The sequence below is a fragment of the Malaclemys terrapin genome, chromosome 11 (genome assembly GCF_027887155.1).
Source record: "Malaclemys terrapin pileata isolate rMalTer1 chromosome 11, rMalTer1.hap1, whole genome shotgun sequence".
Classification (NCBI taxonomy): domain Eukaryota; kingdom Metazoa; phylum Chordata; order Testudines; family Emydidae; genus Malaclemys; species Malaclemys terrapin.
In genome coordinates, this window is record NC_071515.1 from 60,466,387 (window position 1) to 60,483,307 (window position 16,921).

The following is a 16,921-nucleotide window of genomic DNA, read 5'->3' on the forward strand; positions in this document are numbered from 1 at the left end:
TTTCTCTTCAAATGCAGGGATCACACAATATCAAATTGAAAGCAATTAGTGTGTGATGTTCTCTCAGCAGGGGCAGATGTTTCTACCTGTGAAAAGACTATGGTTCAAGGGCACTGTGTTTTTGTTTATTTATTTAAAAAGACAATTCTATCAAATATCTACTTGAAATAACAAGTATTACTAATCACGGTACTTTGCATTTAAATAGCGCCTTTCACCAGAGGATCTCAGAGTGTTTTACAACCATTGAGACATATGCTATTCTCTGTGTGGGAAAGTTTAGCAAAATACGCTGGAATGCAGCCATCCCACAGTAGCAAATGCTGGAGAAAAAGGGCACACAATGAGAGCTAAGGTTTGTGCACCTATTTTTGTACAGATGAGGGACTTTCTAGAAGATTTGACCTCATGCCATTAGAATACACACAGGCCCTGAAAGGTTGCTTGGTGCAGCATGGGACGGATCTGGAAGGATCAATTTGAGCCAGTGTAGCTCATATAGCAGCATGTGTAGTTACAGTGATACTGCAACTGTGTAGTGTGACATGCTGGTTAACACCACGCTTAGCACTAGGCCTTGACTTCCTTGCTAAAAAAAAACCTTGTATTTTTTTACTTTGGCAAAACTAATGCATGTGAGCTACCCCGAGTGACAAAACAGTGAAGAAAAGGCACTTTAGTCTTACTGTGAGGTAAATTTGGTGAGATCAGTTCTGTATCCCTGCCACAAGGTAAACACCAGACCCGTAGCACTGACCTCACCAAGTTTGCCCCATGGTAAGATTAAAATGCCTCCTATTCACTGTGTTTTTTGATCTTGGGGTAGCTTATGTGTATTAATTATCCCAAGGTAAAAAAAAATACATCTTTTTAGCAGTGAAGATAAGGGCTTACTCAGAAAAAGTGCAATCATAAGAGTTGTGCATGTTGTGTGCCACTGCAAACTTTTGTGTCTAGATGCATGATGTATTAGAGGCAAGCTATGAGAGGGAATAGTGCTGGCAGTGCAATAATGTTACAGTGTAGAGAAGGCTTAAGCTGGCAGTGAAGGAGAGCAGCAACTGTGCAGCATTTATTCTTCTTTACCTTACACACTGAGGAAAGTCGTTCATGGGGATGGGGCAGGACAGGAGTTGGAGAGGGAGCAAGAGAGCAGCTGCTGGACATGGCATGCTCTTTTTGGGTGTCGGATAATTTCCACACAGAATTTAATCCAGGATTTAATGTTGGTTCAGCCAGCAGTAGCTCCCTCAAGCGATTACACTCCAAAGAGGAATTCTGCAGCAGCTACTGGAAGACACCAAATAAGAAAAAAGTCCAGGCAGTTGCGTGGAAGCTCTTGGCTTCTATGGTGATGATTCTGACTCCTGAATGTATCCTGAGATCCACAGATCACAGGACACATGCAAATTTAGAGGGCAGAACCCCTTGCCACAAGGCTAGGGTGCAAATCCTATCATCCAAATCAGAGAACTGGAGGAAACTCACAGTTTCCAAGACCCTCCACAGGGATAGCTTGTGACCCACTGTTTCAGTGACTACTGAAAGAAAATTCTCTTTAAATCACTGCAAACAGCTTCCACGTGTCACAGTTTTACAAACCAATGTGTTTCTGCTCACATAAAATGTCACAAATGACACAATTATAAAAATAGTCCCAATTCCATTAAAACTGACAGGGTATAAAATTTTCTCTGTTCTATAACTTGGATATAAACTGAAAGCTAAGAAGACAGCACACATTTCTGCACTTGAAAAATATCCACCAGAATCTTCTTTCAGGGACAGCTTGAAAAGACAAATTGTACTGGAGTCTCTCAATATGTCATAGTAGAGAACAGCTTCTAAGATTTTGAGAGAAGCTTTTGAATGAATCATATATCATTTTATCTTAGAATTTATAAATCCTGCTAGTTCAGGGTTCCCCCCCCCCCCCCCCCCACAGTATCAGAAACACATCACACAACCATGACCCAGTACATATTACCAAACTAACCATCCAAACAAACAAAGATGGAGTACCTCAGTTGTGCATTTATGTATATTCCCATCTCAAACATCTCCTACTTCTCTCTCCAAAACTGAAACATCCAGGGCTTAAATTCTCAGAGATTATTTCCCAGAACGCCCTCCCCTTCCCCCCCATTTGGGACTTGGAGCTTCAGGCCTGTGGGAGGTGCCAGGGCTCAAGGCTTCTGCCCCACGGGGGGCCTTGGGCTCAGGACTTTCAGCCCTGTGGGAGGGGCTGAGGCTACAGCGGGTTTGAAAATATTAACTGGAGCTCTGCTCTGGATTGCTCCAGCTGAATTTAAGCCCTGGAAACATCCCTATGGAATGGAGAGTAGAAATGTCCATGCTCCAGACTGAATTGCAGCTGACCTAACCAGAATTTCTCTTAGGACTCTAGGGGTATGTCTACACTACGGGATTAATCCTAATTTACAGAATTCAAATTTTGGAAACAGATTGTATAAAGTCGAATGTATGTGGCCACACTAAGCACATTAATTCGGCGGTGTGCGTCCATGTATCGGGGCTAGCGTCGATTTCCGGAGCGTTGCACTGTGGGTAGTTATCCCATAGCTATCCCATAGTTCCCGCAGTCTCCCCCACCCATTGGAATTCTGGGTTGAGATCCCAGTGCCTGATGGGACAAAAAACATTGTCGCAGGTGGTTCTTGGTACTGCCTCACCCCTCCCTCCATGAAAGGAACGGCAGACAACCGTTTCACGCCTTTTTTCCTGGGTGAATTCTGCAGACTCCATACCACAGCAAGCATGGAGCCCGCTCAGCTCAAGACAGCAGTCATGAACATTGTAAGCACCTCATGCATTCTTGTGCAGTTTATGCTGAATCAGGACCAGAAAAACGAGGCGAGGAGGAGGCGGCGACGGCAGCGCAGCGACAAGAGTGATGAGGACATGGACATGGACATGGACACAGAATTCTCTCAAACTGTGGGCCCCGGTGCTTTGGAGATCATGTTGTTAATGGGGCAAGTTCTATCCATGGAACGCCGATTCTGGGTCCGGGAAACAAGCACAGACTGGTGGGACCGCATAGTGTTGCAGGTGTGGGACGATTCCCAGTGGCTACGAAACTTTCGCATGCATAAGGGCACTTTCATGGAACTTTATGACTTGCTGTCCCCTGCCCTGAAGCACCAGAATACCAAGATAAGAGCAGCCCTCACAGTTGAGAAGCGAGTGGCGATAGCCTATGGAAGCTTGCAACTCCAGACAGCTACCGGTCAGTCAGGAATCAATTTGGAGTGGGCAAATCTACTATTGGGGCTGCTGTGATGCAAGTAGCCAAAGCAAGCACTGAGCTGCTGCTACGAAAGGTAGTGACTCTGGGAAATGTGCAGGTCATAGTGAATGGCTTTGCTGCAATGGGATTCCCTAACTGTGGTGGGGCGATAGATGGAACCCATATCCCTATCTTGGCATCGGAGCACCAGGGTACCCAGTACATAAACCGCAAGGGGTACTTTTCAATGGTGCTGCAAGCACTTGTGGATCACAAGGGACGTTTCACCAACATCAACGTGAGCTGGCCGGGAAGGGTTCATGACTCTTGCGTCTTCAGGAACACTAATCTGTTTAAACGGCTACAGCAAGGGACTTACTTCCCGGACCAGAAAATAACCGTTGGGGATGTTGAAATGCCAATAGTTATCCTTGGGGACCCAGCCTACCCCTTAATGCCATGGCTTATGAAGCCATACAAAGGCAGCCTGGACAGGAGTCAGGAGCTGTTCAACTACAGGCTGAGCAAGTGCAGAATGGTGGTAGAATGTGCATTTGGACGTTTAAAAGGTCGCTGGCGATCATTACTGACTCGGTCAGACCTCAGCCAAACCAATATCCCCATTGTTATTGCTGCTTGCTGTGTGCGCCACAATCTCTGTGAAAGTAAGGGGGAGACCTTTATGGCGGGGTGGGAGGCTGAGGCAAATCGCCTGGCTGCTGATTACGCGCAGCCAGACACCAGGGCGATTAGAAGAGCACACCAGGAAGCACTGCGCATCAGAGAAGCTTTGAAAACCAGTTTCATGACTGGCCAGGCTACAGTGTGAAATTTCTGTTTGTTTCTCCTTGATGAAAACCCGCCCCCTTTATTGACTCATTCTCTGTAAGGAACCCACCTCCCCCTTCGATCACAGCTTGCTTTCAAAGGAAATAAAGTCACTATCGTTTAAAAATCATTTATTCTTTATCAATTGATTATAAAAAGAGGGAGAGAACCCGGGTAGGGTTTGGGAGGAGGATCGGCGGGAAGGAAAAGGCCACTAAAAAAAGGTTAAAAAAATGACAGCCTTTTGCTTGGGCTGTCCACTGGGGTGGAATGGGAGGGTGCACGGAGCCTCCCCCCCTGTGTTCTTACACATCTGGGTGAGGAGGCTATGGAACATGGTGAGGGGGTAGGGGGGTTATACAGGGGCTGTAGCGCCAGTCTGTGATCCTGCTGCCGTTCCTGAAGCTCCACCGGATGCCGGAGCATGTCTGTTTGCTCACGCAGCAGCCCCAGCGTTGCATCCTGCCTCCTCTGATCTTCCTGCCGCCACCTCTCATCTCGAGCATCTCTCCTCTCCTCACGTTGGTCCCGCATGTCCTCACGTTGGTCCCTCCTGTCCTCACTTTCACTGGCATCTTTCCTATACTTTGAAACCATGTCCTTCCACTCATTCAGATGAGCTCTTTCACTGCGGGTGGATTCCATGATTTCCGCGAAAATCTTGTCTCACGTCCTCTTTTTCTGACGCCTTATCTGAGATAGCCTTTGGAACGGAGAGGGAGGCTTGAAAAATTTGCAGCTGCTGGAGGGAGGGAAAAAAGGAGAGAATTTTTTAAAAAGATACATTTTACAGAACAATGCTTATACTCTTTCATGGTGAACAACACTATTCACATTACATAGCACATGTGATTTCTGTGCAAGGTTGCATTTTGCCTCTTAATATTGAGTGCCCGTGGCTTTGCTGCTAGAGATCACAGACGCAGGTCCGGGCAACAGAATTCGGCTTGCATGTGGCCATGGTAAGCCACTGTCTTTCGGCTTCTGCGTCCTCCTTTCCCACATACCAAGCAAAGCCCGTTGACTGCTGCGGTTTTCCTGTTAACCTTCAGCAGGAGAAAACAAACTACCCCCCCCCTCCAATTCTCTGGATGATCGCTTTATCCCTCCCCCCACCACGTGGCTGGTATCAGGGAAGATCCCTGCAGGAACCAAACTAACACCCCCCACCACCACCACCACCATGAATTCTCTGGGATGATCGCTTTACTCCTCCCCCTACCACGTGACTGGTATCAGGGAAGATCCCTGCTAGCCAAATACGAAAAGCTCCCTCCCGCACCACGCTTGGCTAACTGCAGGGAAGGATTTGTTTTCAGCCACAGGCAAACAGCCCCAGTAGGAACGGCCACCTCTGTCCCCTTAATTAAATTCCCGTATTTCAACCAGGTTACCATGAGCGATATCACTCTCCTGAGGATTACACAGTGAGATAAAGAACAGATGTTGCTTGAATGCCAGCAATCAAACACCAAGACCATACGCTGCCAGGCTTTGTCATGCAATGATACCAGATTACTTGCTACTAGCATGGCGTGGTCAAGTGTCCTACCATGGAGGACGGAATAAGGCTGCACTGCCCAGAAACCTTGTGGCAAGGCTTTTGGAGTACCTCCAGGAGAGCTTCATGGAGATGTCCCTGGAGGATTTCCGCTCCATCCTCAGACACGTTAATAGACTTTTCCAGTAGCTGTACTGGCCGCGAATGCATCCCAAGTCCTCAGGGCAAAGTAATCATTAAAAAACGCTTGCTTTTAAAACAAGTTTTATATTTTAAAAGGTAAACTCACCTGAGGTCCCTTCCATGGGGTCATGGTCTTGGATACTGGCTTGGGAGGGTTGGGAGGGTACTTCAGTCAGGCTGAGAAAAAGATCCTGGCTGTTGGGGAGAACGGAGTGCTGTGTGATCGCCGCAAGCTCGTCCTCCTCCTCTTCCCCATCCACAGAATCCTCAGGTGTGGCTGATGAGATTACCCCTGCCTCGGAATCCACGGTCAGAGGTGGGGTAGTGGTGGTGGCCCCCCCCAGAATTGCATGCAGCTCAGCATAGAAGCGGCATGTCCGCGGCTCTGACCCAGAGCGACCGTTTGCCTCCTTTGTTTTTTGATTGGCTTGTCTGAGCTCCTTGACTTTCACACGGCACTGACCTGAGTCCCTATTGTGGCCTCTCTCCATCATGCCCCTTGGAGATTTTTTCAAAAGTTTTGGCATTTCGTCTTTCGAACCAAGTTCTGCTAGCACTGAATCCTCTCCCTATATAGCGATCAGATCCAGTACCTCCCGTACGGTCCATGCTGGTGCTCTTTTTCGATTATCGGCCTGCATGGTTACCTGTGCTGATGAGCTCTCTGTGGTCACCTGTGCTCTCCACGCTGGGCAAACAGGAAATAAAATTCAAATGTTCGCGGGGGTTTTCCTGTCTACCTGGCCAGTGCATCTGAGTTCAGATTGCTGTCCAGAGCGGTCGCAATGGTGCACTGTGGGATAGCTCCCGGAGGTCAATACCATCGAATTGCGGCCACACTAACACTAATTCGAAATGGCAATATCAATTTCGGCGCTACTCCGCTCGTTGGGGAGGAGTACAGAAATCGATTTTAAGAGCCCTTTATTTCGAAAGAAATGGCTTTGTTTCATAGATTCATAGATTCTAGGACTGGAAGGGACCTCGAGAGGTCATCGAGTCCAGTCCCCTGCCCGCATGGCAGGACCAAATACTGCCTAGACCATCCCTAATAGACATTTATCTAACCTACTCTTAAATATCTCCAGAGACGGAGATTCCACAACCTCCCTAGGCAATTTGTTCCAGTGTTGTGTGGATGGATGCAGGGTTGATTCGATTTAACGCTGCTAAATTCGAATTAAACTCATAGTGTAGACCAGGCCTAGGGGGCATATGCTGCAGTGGTAGAGCTGCAGGTGCAGCATACATTAAACTGGCTGCTGCAGAGGGAGGGGTAACATGACCCCACCACCATAGAAGAACATGATAGGCAGACACTGGGAGTCTGAACAGAGAGGCAGGGCTATTCTGCTGACTCGTGCAAGCCCAATGGATCTCATTTGCTCCAACATGGATGGCGGATATAAAAGGCCAAGGGAGACTAAACTTCCTCAAACAGGATGTAGCACATCTCCCTTTGGAGGCATGCCGCCAGCCTGCTGCCTTTGGAGTGCTCCTGCCAAAAAGGTGCCCGGGCCGTGGCCCTACCCAAGCTCCGCCCCAAGCCTCCCCTCCTGCATCTTGCTCTTCCCCCATGGCCCTGCCCATGCTGCTCTTCTTCCCGCTCCCGGTCCGCCTCTTCCCCCGAGGCCCCTCCCATCTGCCATTCAGGGGCCAGTGCCAGTTAAGCTGGGTGGCTGAGCAATACCAACTACAATGGCCAGGACAGGAAGATCCCCTGCCACCTCCACCTGGTGCATAGCCCTTCAGAGCATTCTGGTAAGTAGCAGGCAGCAATTAGGGGTGCCTGAGGGCTGTGAATCCTCCTCCCCCCCCCGCAGTTTTTGTACTTGCTCAAAGTTCTGTGAGGGATGGGGGGGACTTCTCGGGGGAGGGGGCAAAAAGGTGCGAGTGGCGGGCAGGGGGCCCTTTGGGGGAGTGGGTGAAGAGGCGTGAACACTGGGTAGGGAGGCTTCAGGGGAGGGGCGAAGAGGTGCAAACGGAGAGTGGGGGCGCTTGAGGGAGGGTGAAGAAGTGTGAGCAGCAGGTGGGGGGGCCCGCCTGGGAGGGAGGGGGCAAAGTAGGGTTGCCAACTTTCTAATTCCACAAAACTGAACACCCTAGCCCTACCCATTCCCCCTTCCCTGCCTCTTCCCTGAGGCCCTGCCCCTGCTCACTACATTCCCCCTTGGTGGCTCACTCTCCCCCACCCTCACTCACTTTCACTGGGCTGGGGCAGGGGGTTGGGTGAGGGAAGGGGTGAGGGCTCCAGCTGGGGGTGCGGGCTCTAGGCTGGGGCCAGGGATGAGGGATTTGGGGTGCTGGAGGGGGATACAGTTTTGGGGGGGTTCAGGGCGGTGGCAGGGGGATGGAGCTCGGGGTTGGGGCATGGCTTTCCTCAGGCGGCTCCTGGTCAGCGGTGCTACAGGGCTAAGGCAGGCTCCCTGCCTGTCCTGGCACCTGACTGCGACCCGAAAACGGCCAGCACGTCCGGCTCCTATATGGGGGGGCGAGGAGGCTCCTCATGCTGCTCTTGCCTGCAGGCACCGCCCCCCCAGCTCCCATTGGCCGGTTCCTGTCCAATGGGCGTGCGGAGCAGGTTCTCGGAGCAGGGGCGAGTGCAAAGAGCCCCGTGGCCCCCCAGCCTAGGAGCCAGACCTGCTCCGGGGCGCAGTGCAGTGCCAGGAAGATAGGGACTAGCCTGCCTTAGCCCCACAGCACCAGTGACCGCACTTTTAACGACCGGTGACTCCCCCATACTTCTAGGGAGCATGAGTTCAGTTATATAAGTCAACTAGTCTATGAAAAGAGAGACTTTATGTAAATTGGTCATAGGCCAAAGGGATGCCTACAGCCAACGGGAGGCAAAGGGTTTGTTTTGCGTGCTGTGAGGCTGGCCATATAAAGAGGCATTGCCCTCTTTTAAAAGGGCAGAGTAGGAAAGAGGAAGGCATGGACCACAGTGGGACAGGAAGAAGGGGGTTGCTAGATAAATTGATTGGGACAGAAGGGGCCCAGGTTGAAATGGGAATGACCAAGAGGTGAAACAGGCTACTGTGGGGGCCCAGCCCAGACCCTGGAGAAAAAGTGTAGAGATGCAATGGAGGAAGAGAACAGGCTGTGGCTCATGGCCAGCGACCTAAGACATGAAAGGGGTGACCCGAGAGCCCAGCTATGAGAGGTAAGGAGTAGCTGATTTAGAGAATACCTGCCCACCCCTGGGTTGCAGTCTTGAGGGGGAAGGTGTGTGATGGGGTGGACTCCTCACACTAGCCCGGCAAGAGCTGAATTAGGCCAGGTGGGCCCAATCAGCTAATTAGGCTGCAAGCCGGGGCGATTTAGGCTGGAGGCAGCTGATTAAGGACAGGCTCATCTGTGCAGGAACAGGCAGGACCTGTATAAAGCCAAGTAGCTGGGTGAGTGGAGGCAGTTGGAGGCTGGTAAACCCAGAGAGGAGGAAAGCCAGAGATGTAGGAAGAAGCCCAGAAAAACAGCAGCAAGAGATAGGACTGCACAGGGACTGTGGCTGTTTGTTATAGGGTCTCTGGGCTGGAACCATAGGCACCAACTCTGTGGATGCTCTGGGGCTGGAGCACCCACAGGGAAAAATGGTGGGTGCTGAACACCAGCAGCCCCCCATCAGCACCTCCTTCCTGCTGGTAGCCCTGCCGATCAGTGCCTCCCCTCCCTCCCAGTGCCTCCCACCAGCTGCAATCAGCTGTTTTGTGGGGGGGTGTAGGAGGCTGAGGGGAAGAGTGAGGATGTGGCATGCTTGGGGGCAGGGCCGGCTCCAGGCACCAGCTTGGCAAGCAGGTGCTTGGGGCGGCCACTCCGGAGTGGGGCAGCAGGTCCAGCTATTCGGCGGCAATTCGGCGGATGGTCCCTCACTCCCGCTCGGAGCGAAGGACCTTCCGCCGAATTGCCGCCGCAGATCGCAATTGCGGCTTTTTTTGGGGAGGGGGGGCTGCTTGGGGCAGCCAAAACCCTGGAGCTGGCCCTGCTTGGGGGAGGGGGTGGAACTGGGTGGGAAGAAGGGGGAGAGGTGGAACTGGGAGGGGAGAGGGGGTGGAGTGGGGGCAGGAAGGAGTGGGGTGGGTCCTTGGGGGAAGGGGTGGAGTGGGGCCTGGGGAAGCACCAGGGGTCTAGCACCCCCCTGCACTTTGGAAAGTTGGTGCCAGTAGCTGGAATCTGGTGTAGAGGGAAGACCCAGGTTACCCTATCAGTCACGGTGGAGTGGCAAAGGATGTTGGAGGTGCCAGCCAGCAAGTCTGGAAAGACTGAATTTTCCCGAAGGGGAGGACTGTAGCGACCTGGCTGGAGGGCCAAGTCATGGAGAGGAAGCTGCAGACCCGGGAGTGAGCAGGGCAGCAGAGCAAGACAAGATGTGAGGAAAAAAAACACCCGAGGGAGAGCACAAGCTGGCAGAACTAATCCCCAGGACAGCTGGCAGGAGGTGCCGCTCATGGTGAGTGGAACCTGTGACGGGGGAAACAGAGGGAAGTGTGATAGTTTGCCATAGTAGCCATGTGCTTGGAAACCTTGAAGGGTGATATCATGGAATTACCCTAGAAAGTAGGAATTCTAGCTTCATAGGTATTTTCTCTGGTCATTGGCCTTTATTTGAGATTTTGGTATTCAGCTCCTGTACATTAGGTGGTAGCAGGGGTGGCAGGTTTGTATAATTTTTAGTGGTGCCCAGAAAAGGTCCAAGTCTTCTCCCCCCCCACCCCCACCTGCCTTGTAAGCCAATTTATATATATTTTTTAAATAATGTAAAAATGTGAGGGCTCTGGGGTGAGGCTGGTGATGAGGGGTTTGGTGTGTGGGAGGGGCTCAGGGCTAGGGTAGAGGATTAGGGTGCGGGGGGGGGGTGAGGGTTCTGGTTGGGAGTGCGGGCTCGGGGTGGGGCAGGGCCGGGGATGAAGAGTTTGGGGTGCAGGCTGGCTGCCCCAGGGCTGGGGCCAGAGAGGAGGACTCCCTCCCCACAGCCCTCTCCCCACCGGCAGCAGCGAGCTCTGGGGGAGGGGCTCCCCTCATCCCCCAGCAGCAACTCACCTTGCACCACTGTCACTGCGCGTGCTCCTAGGGCCCCTCTCAGGTCCAGGAAGACCCCTCACCTCCCCTGCGTTGGGTGCCGGGGGAGGGGGGCTGCCATCACATGTGCGCCTCCTCCCCTACTGCTGCCCCTCACTGTGCTGGTGAACACTGCAAAAAGGAGAACAGAGAGTCTCGTGTTACACAAGCTCACCATACTATTTGAGGGAAAGAAGGGATGATCCATAGGATGTCCAAATCATCCATGTGCTGCTAAAGACACTGGAGTCAGTCTATGGTGATACAAGACACTGTGAGTGTTGTTCAATTTTAGATAAGGACCATAGGTCACATCTCTACCTCCTGCAGTGAGGTGAAATTTCCACAAGGGTCTCCTCACCATTTTTTCTGGACTATTCCCTCTAGTGTTAGGGCTGTCAGAAAAATAAAATAACGGTAGATGATTTCTCAGGTAAATAGAATTATTTTGGGTTTTAGAGTGGTTTATAAGGTGGCAGAGTTGTTTTATTCCATTGTTGATACTCCTGTATTCTCACTATACAAAGCTGCTGAATGTGCTACAGTAAACAGAATTTTTGATTACATCACTGCAGGAGTGCTTCTTGTCATTGTACCTGCGGACATTCAGTCAGGGAAAAGGCACTGTCGGCACAAACAGTCTTTAAAAAAAAAATATCCCACCAGAAGTTCTGTTTTGTTCCTGGATGTTCATATGCTCATGGGAAGTGTTTTCACAGACTGACTCTGAAGAATGAATCTTGGTTTTTGAAGTGTTTGGGAAATATTGAAAGACAAAAATCTTCCCTCGCTTAAACACAGCTACATCTGCAAACATCCTTTTCAGAACATCCAGAAGATTTAGTTCCTCTACTTCACAAACCATTGTTTCTGTTATGTATGTCCTTTCCGTAACTTCTCTAAATGTGAGCAAGTTTTGCATTCAGAGGTCAGTTGCAGCAAAAATACAGGAGGCTTTGTACTAGATTTAAAAAAAAAAAAAATGCAACTTCATGACCGCTAAATGTTGGACCATAAAAAAGGAAACAAACAATTTCTATTTTTGTATCCTCAATGTTTAGTTTTGTTTTTTATTTATTTGGGCCTATGTCAGTAGCAATTTCTATCATCCAGTTTCCGTTCAGTGGCCTATGAGAAATATGTTGGAAATTTCTGACCAGCTCCTGTTGGACAGGTGCCCACAGCACAAAAAACTTCACTTTGAGATCCTGATTATTAGTCTCAGCAGAGAGGCCAAGAAGTGAAAAGGAATGAAAACTGATCTGGCCTTACAGCCATAGTGCCATTGAACACAGTGGAGCACTAGCAATTTATACTAGCCGAGGATCTGGTCTCGAGAGAGCTGGGGAGATACTTGTTCTGGCACTGGGGATATGTTGCACTTGTTCTGATATTCTAGCTTCTTTATGTGCACTAAATCCACCGATATTTTTTCTTAAATGTTATTTATTCACTTAGATGACAAAATCAAAAAAATACCAGCAACTTAAAGGTTAATGGAACCACTGATACCACCTTAATTAGAGCAGTGTAAACGCATCTCTATAATTACTGGTAATGCTTATCTTTGTTTCTCATACTACATTCAACCAATGAGGTAGGGCCTCCAGCATGAGAGGAAAAGTGGGCATCTGGATCTGTTTGAATGAGTGACGTCTAACGGAGTTATCACACTAATGCAGAAATGAGTCATTTCAGAGCACACGCTAAATCAATCTTCAGGCAACCCACCTGGGAAAACTAGATGCCAGAATGCCAATAACAAGCACACCAGGAAAAATGTATTTTGTGAAGGTGGGGACGGTGAGAGAGACAAGCTTTTGAGCTAACAGAAGTTGGCCCAATAAAAGATATTACCTCACCCACCTTGTCTCTCTAATATCCTGGGACCAACACAGCTACAACACTGCATACAAAAGAAGAAGAATGAAATTCTAAACTGCATTCTGACCCCCTAAATTATAGGGAGGACACTCATCTGAGATGTTTATGATGTAAGGAGATGTCCTCGGAATGTCCACTATGTTACCTTTTTTGGATAGGAAGCCTAATTCAGTTAATACTTGCATTGGGCCCCTGCCACAATGAGATGCCAGCATAAGTGTGTCTGCATAGGCTATCTAGCAGTTTGGACAATCCAATACCGAGATTATCCAGGAACAAATCAGGACCTGTATTGGTGAGGCACTCTCCATCCTCTTGATAAAGCTTGACTGCATTCATGACTCCAGCCATGTTGATACCTTCTGGTTCAGTGGTGGGCAACCTGCAGCTCACGGGCTGCATGTGGCCCACCACTGTTCTGGTTGGACTTTCCCCCTGGCCCTATCCACCTTTTGTGGGTGGACTGCAGTCCACCAAATCCCGCAGGCCATCATCTCCAACCAAATTATCCCCATACCAGGAAACAAATCTGCCAGCAGTCCAATATTCCTTTAAGCCTTCTGAATCATCTTGAACCTAGAGCATGTTCCCAGGTTGTTCTCGCCACGGTGAATAATGACAAAATCACATCCTACCCAAGACCAGGCACTGAACCTCTAACTGAATTACATGCTATCTTCTATGCCCTATGCACAAGGCTGTGCCCACACATCCATATTCTCAGCCTAGAGTGTGCACCATTACGCCCTATATGATAGACATGGGGAAGGAAGCAGATATGGTTAAAAGCTATGGTACTTATGGCCCATCACCTGTGTTGGCCTCCCATCAGGCAACTGCATGTAGGACATATAGGCCCTGGATTGCCAGTGTTTTATAGCCTGGAGCTCTCATGCCCACAGACCCAACTGAGTAGTGACTCTTGCAGCTCCTATTTGGGAGTGGGAGCCATACTGTCTGGGTGGCAAGCTCCAAAATGACAGTCCATTCCTAAACACTCCCACAAACTGGAATTTGGTTAGGAAGGAACAGTTGCCATGCTTGAACAGGGGACCCCCACTGGGGGCCATTGAGCCACATATGCCCACAGTGCCCGAACAGGTCACAGGTTCCCTTCACCACAGTGGAGTGGAGCAATAGCCTTGCCAACCCCCAATTTGATCAGTTCTTGACCTGTGGACTGTGAGTCAGATGGAGTCTGCTTCATGTTCTATAGTTTGATAGCCCATCTGAAAGTGTCCCCTGGCTGAAGGGACCAGCTCACTGACCTGGAAGGTGCTGAAGAAAGCCAACAGAAAAGCTGCCTTGAAGAGTACAGCCTAATCCCCCACCCCCACATGGCAGATCTGAGGAAGAACCTTAACTAATTTCCTAAGGACGTGCAAGGTCATCGGCATTCTGGCATCACTCAGTGTCCCGGCAGCCTGGGCCCAATCCTCCAGCATCCTGCAGACCATGAATCCCTGACAGGGATCTGAAAGACCCACAGACCTGCAGTAAAAGGCTTTCTGGCTAAGTGCTTAGCTTTGTCAGCGGTGCGAGCCCCTGCCTAAGTAGTGAGATCACAAACCAACAAATTTGGGGTATAGGCTAGGCCATGGATAGACCCACAACCCCCTGGAATATACAAGAACTCCTCAACCACCATCATGTAAGCCAAAAAGGTGTGTGGTTTAAGTGGTCTCTTGGCCATGGATACTGCTTCTAGCAATCAAGATTCCATGGGGCTGCTGATATCTTTTCAGGCACCTCCGCAGACTCCAGTGCTCAGAATTTGTCAACCTGCAAACGAGAAGCACCATAGGTGATGCCATTGTTATGCCCACGTACATGCTTGACAGTGAAATGAATATTAGAGAGACAAGGGGGGTGAGGTAATATCTTTTACTGGACCAGTGGAGAATGAAAGGCCTCACCAACCTCATTACCCTGGCAGATTTAGTGGACTGAGAGTCCACTATATGGACAACCTCTTGATTGTGGCATCAAAACCTGACCATCTTGTCCCTGAACTCCCCATCCCAGAAGATGATTACCACCATCAAAATTGCAGCTTCCATCCACTCCCAGGGCCACTCCCAGGCACTCCAGTGCCTCTGAAATACAAGTCAAAAGCTCTCACAGCTGTTGCATCTGAGTGGACCTGCAGATCAACCTCAAACATGTAAACAACCCTCCAGATGGACATGCCTTTACAGTGAAAGAGGAAATGGTGCCAGGTCTTCCTTCATCTCCAGAGTGACCCTTATCAAATGGTGTGGGGTCTGTGCCCCAATTGTCACAGTAGCAAACTGCATGCAGAAGGCATGCCTGGGTGCTATGACTTTGCACAGAAAATTCAAATGGCCCAATAGAGATTGGAGATCCCTCAGACAAACCTCTTTGGTCCTGTTGATACTGACAACCATATGGTTTTGTGCTGTGAGCTTGTCCCCAGGAAGGCGGGACTGCCCTGGACTGTATCGAGCTCAATGCTAAAGTATGTCATGTGGTAGCAGGGCTTTCAGTTTTTTTTTCATTAGCTAAGAGCACACCCAATTCTCCCATCCGCTCATGAAAAACCCAAAGCAGCCCTCATACTCGCCTGACCTGGCCCTCCACACAAACAAGAAAATGTCCAGATAATGCATTACCTCTGGGTGCCTCCTGACCACCCAGTCCAGCATTGTACTGAATTTTTCCAAGGCTGCCCACAAAATAGCACAGCCTTTGGGCATTTGTCCACATAAAACTGACAATCGGACGGGGGGGAGCCCAAGAGGTCAAAGTCTGCTAGATAGACCAGGAGGCAGAAGGCTAACTTCATGTTGGTCTTTGAAAGCAAAATAGCAGGACCGCATGAGTTGATCATGTGCACCACTGTGTTGAATGATGCATAGCACACGGTGCACTGCTTGGGGTTAATTGCATTGTTTACTGATTCCCCCTTTAGGGTATGAGAGATGGTGAATGAGGTGACAGTCACCAGATACTTTCTTAAGAAAAAGGGGAAATATGGAGATTAGATAATGATATTTGTCGGAAAAGACCTGCATGCCTGCCCAAACTAGTCTCCTTTTTGGATCTTGTCCCTGGCTGGGCCCCCTATGCCGTGATATGCACCCTCTCCCCTTCATAGGGGATCCTAAAATCCTGAACAAAACAATCCCACAAGTATATCGCTTTCTCCTTCTTGGGACTATCCCTTAAAAGGGGGGCTAAAACACCCAAGTTAATTGGATATGTTGCCTTTTTCAGCCATGGTGGCCCAAGCCCCACTCTGCATGGGCTTGGGCTGCTGCCCACATCCCCTGGGGAAGATGCACTTAACACGCCAGCAACCTGAAGATGTGTGCCCACCTCCACAGTGCCCACATTCCTGCCAAAACTTACCCGATGCACAATTTTTTCCCCCTGTCTCGTATCCCAGCACAGAAGTCTGGGCTGGTCAGGCTTCAGTGCCTTAAGCTAAGACCTGTCCCCTTTCTCATGCCTGACTTTATCAGTATATGTCCACTATTGGTGTAGGGTCCCGTTAAAGGGGGCCCTTGAGCTATGCTCTCTTGTCATAGTTCCTGATCAATTTTATCCCAATGCAAAGAGGCGATCAGGATTCTAACATGCTCATCATGCAAAAGCCCTGGAGTGCCTGAGAATGAATTATATGCCCTACATATAATAAGCAAATATTTCAGCAAAGGTCCATACATTGCCATAACTGCACCATCACCCACATGTAGGCTGCAATTCCTCTCTATGTTGGCATGCCTCATCCTATCTTTTTCTTTCCTTTTGGCCTCATCCCTCTCCTCCATTACAGGTTCCCAGAACAGCAGGGAAAATATGTCCATATACTCAATCCGCCATATCTTCTCACATGTTGATTTGAGAAGATGCGCCACCAATAGATCAGAAGTGGCTGCATATGAGACCGTATTCAGATCAAAATTAGTTTTTTGCATTGCCTTTCCTTCAGTTCCAACACTTGCCATTTCTCATTCTTCCTGTAAAATGCAGCATGAGCAGCAGCCATACTTCTGAGATTCATACTGTCGTCGTGCCTGTGGAGAGACATAGTCCTGTAAACAGGTTTGTATTGAGATAATTTTCATGGGTGGCACAACGTGCAGTTACAGGGCCTGGTTCTGCAAGCATGCATATGAGTATCTTTACTCACATGTGCAGTCCCATTGGCTTCATTGTGACTACTCACATGCGTGTTTGCAGGATTTGGGCCCATA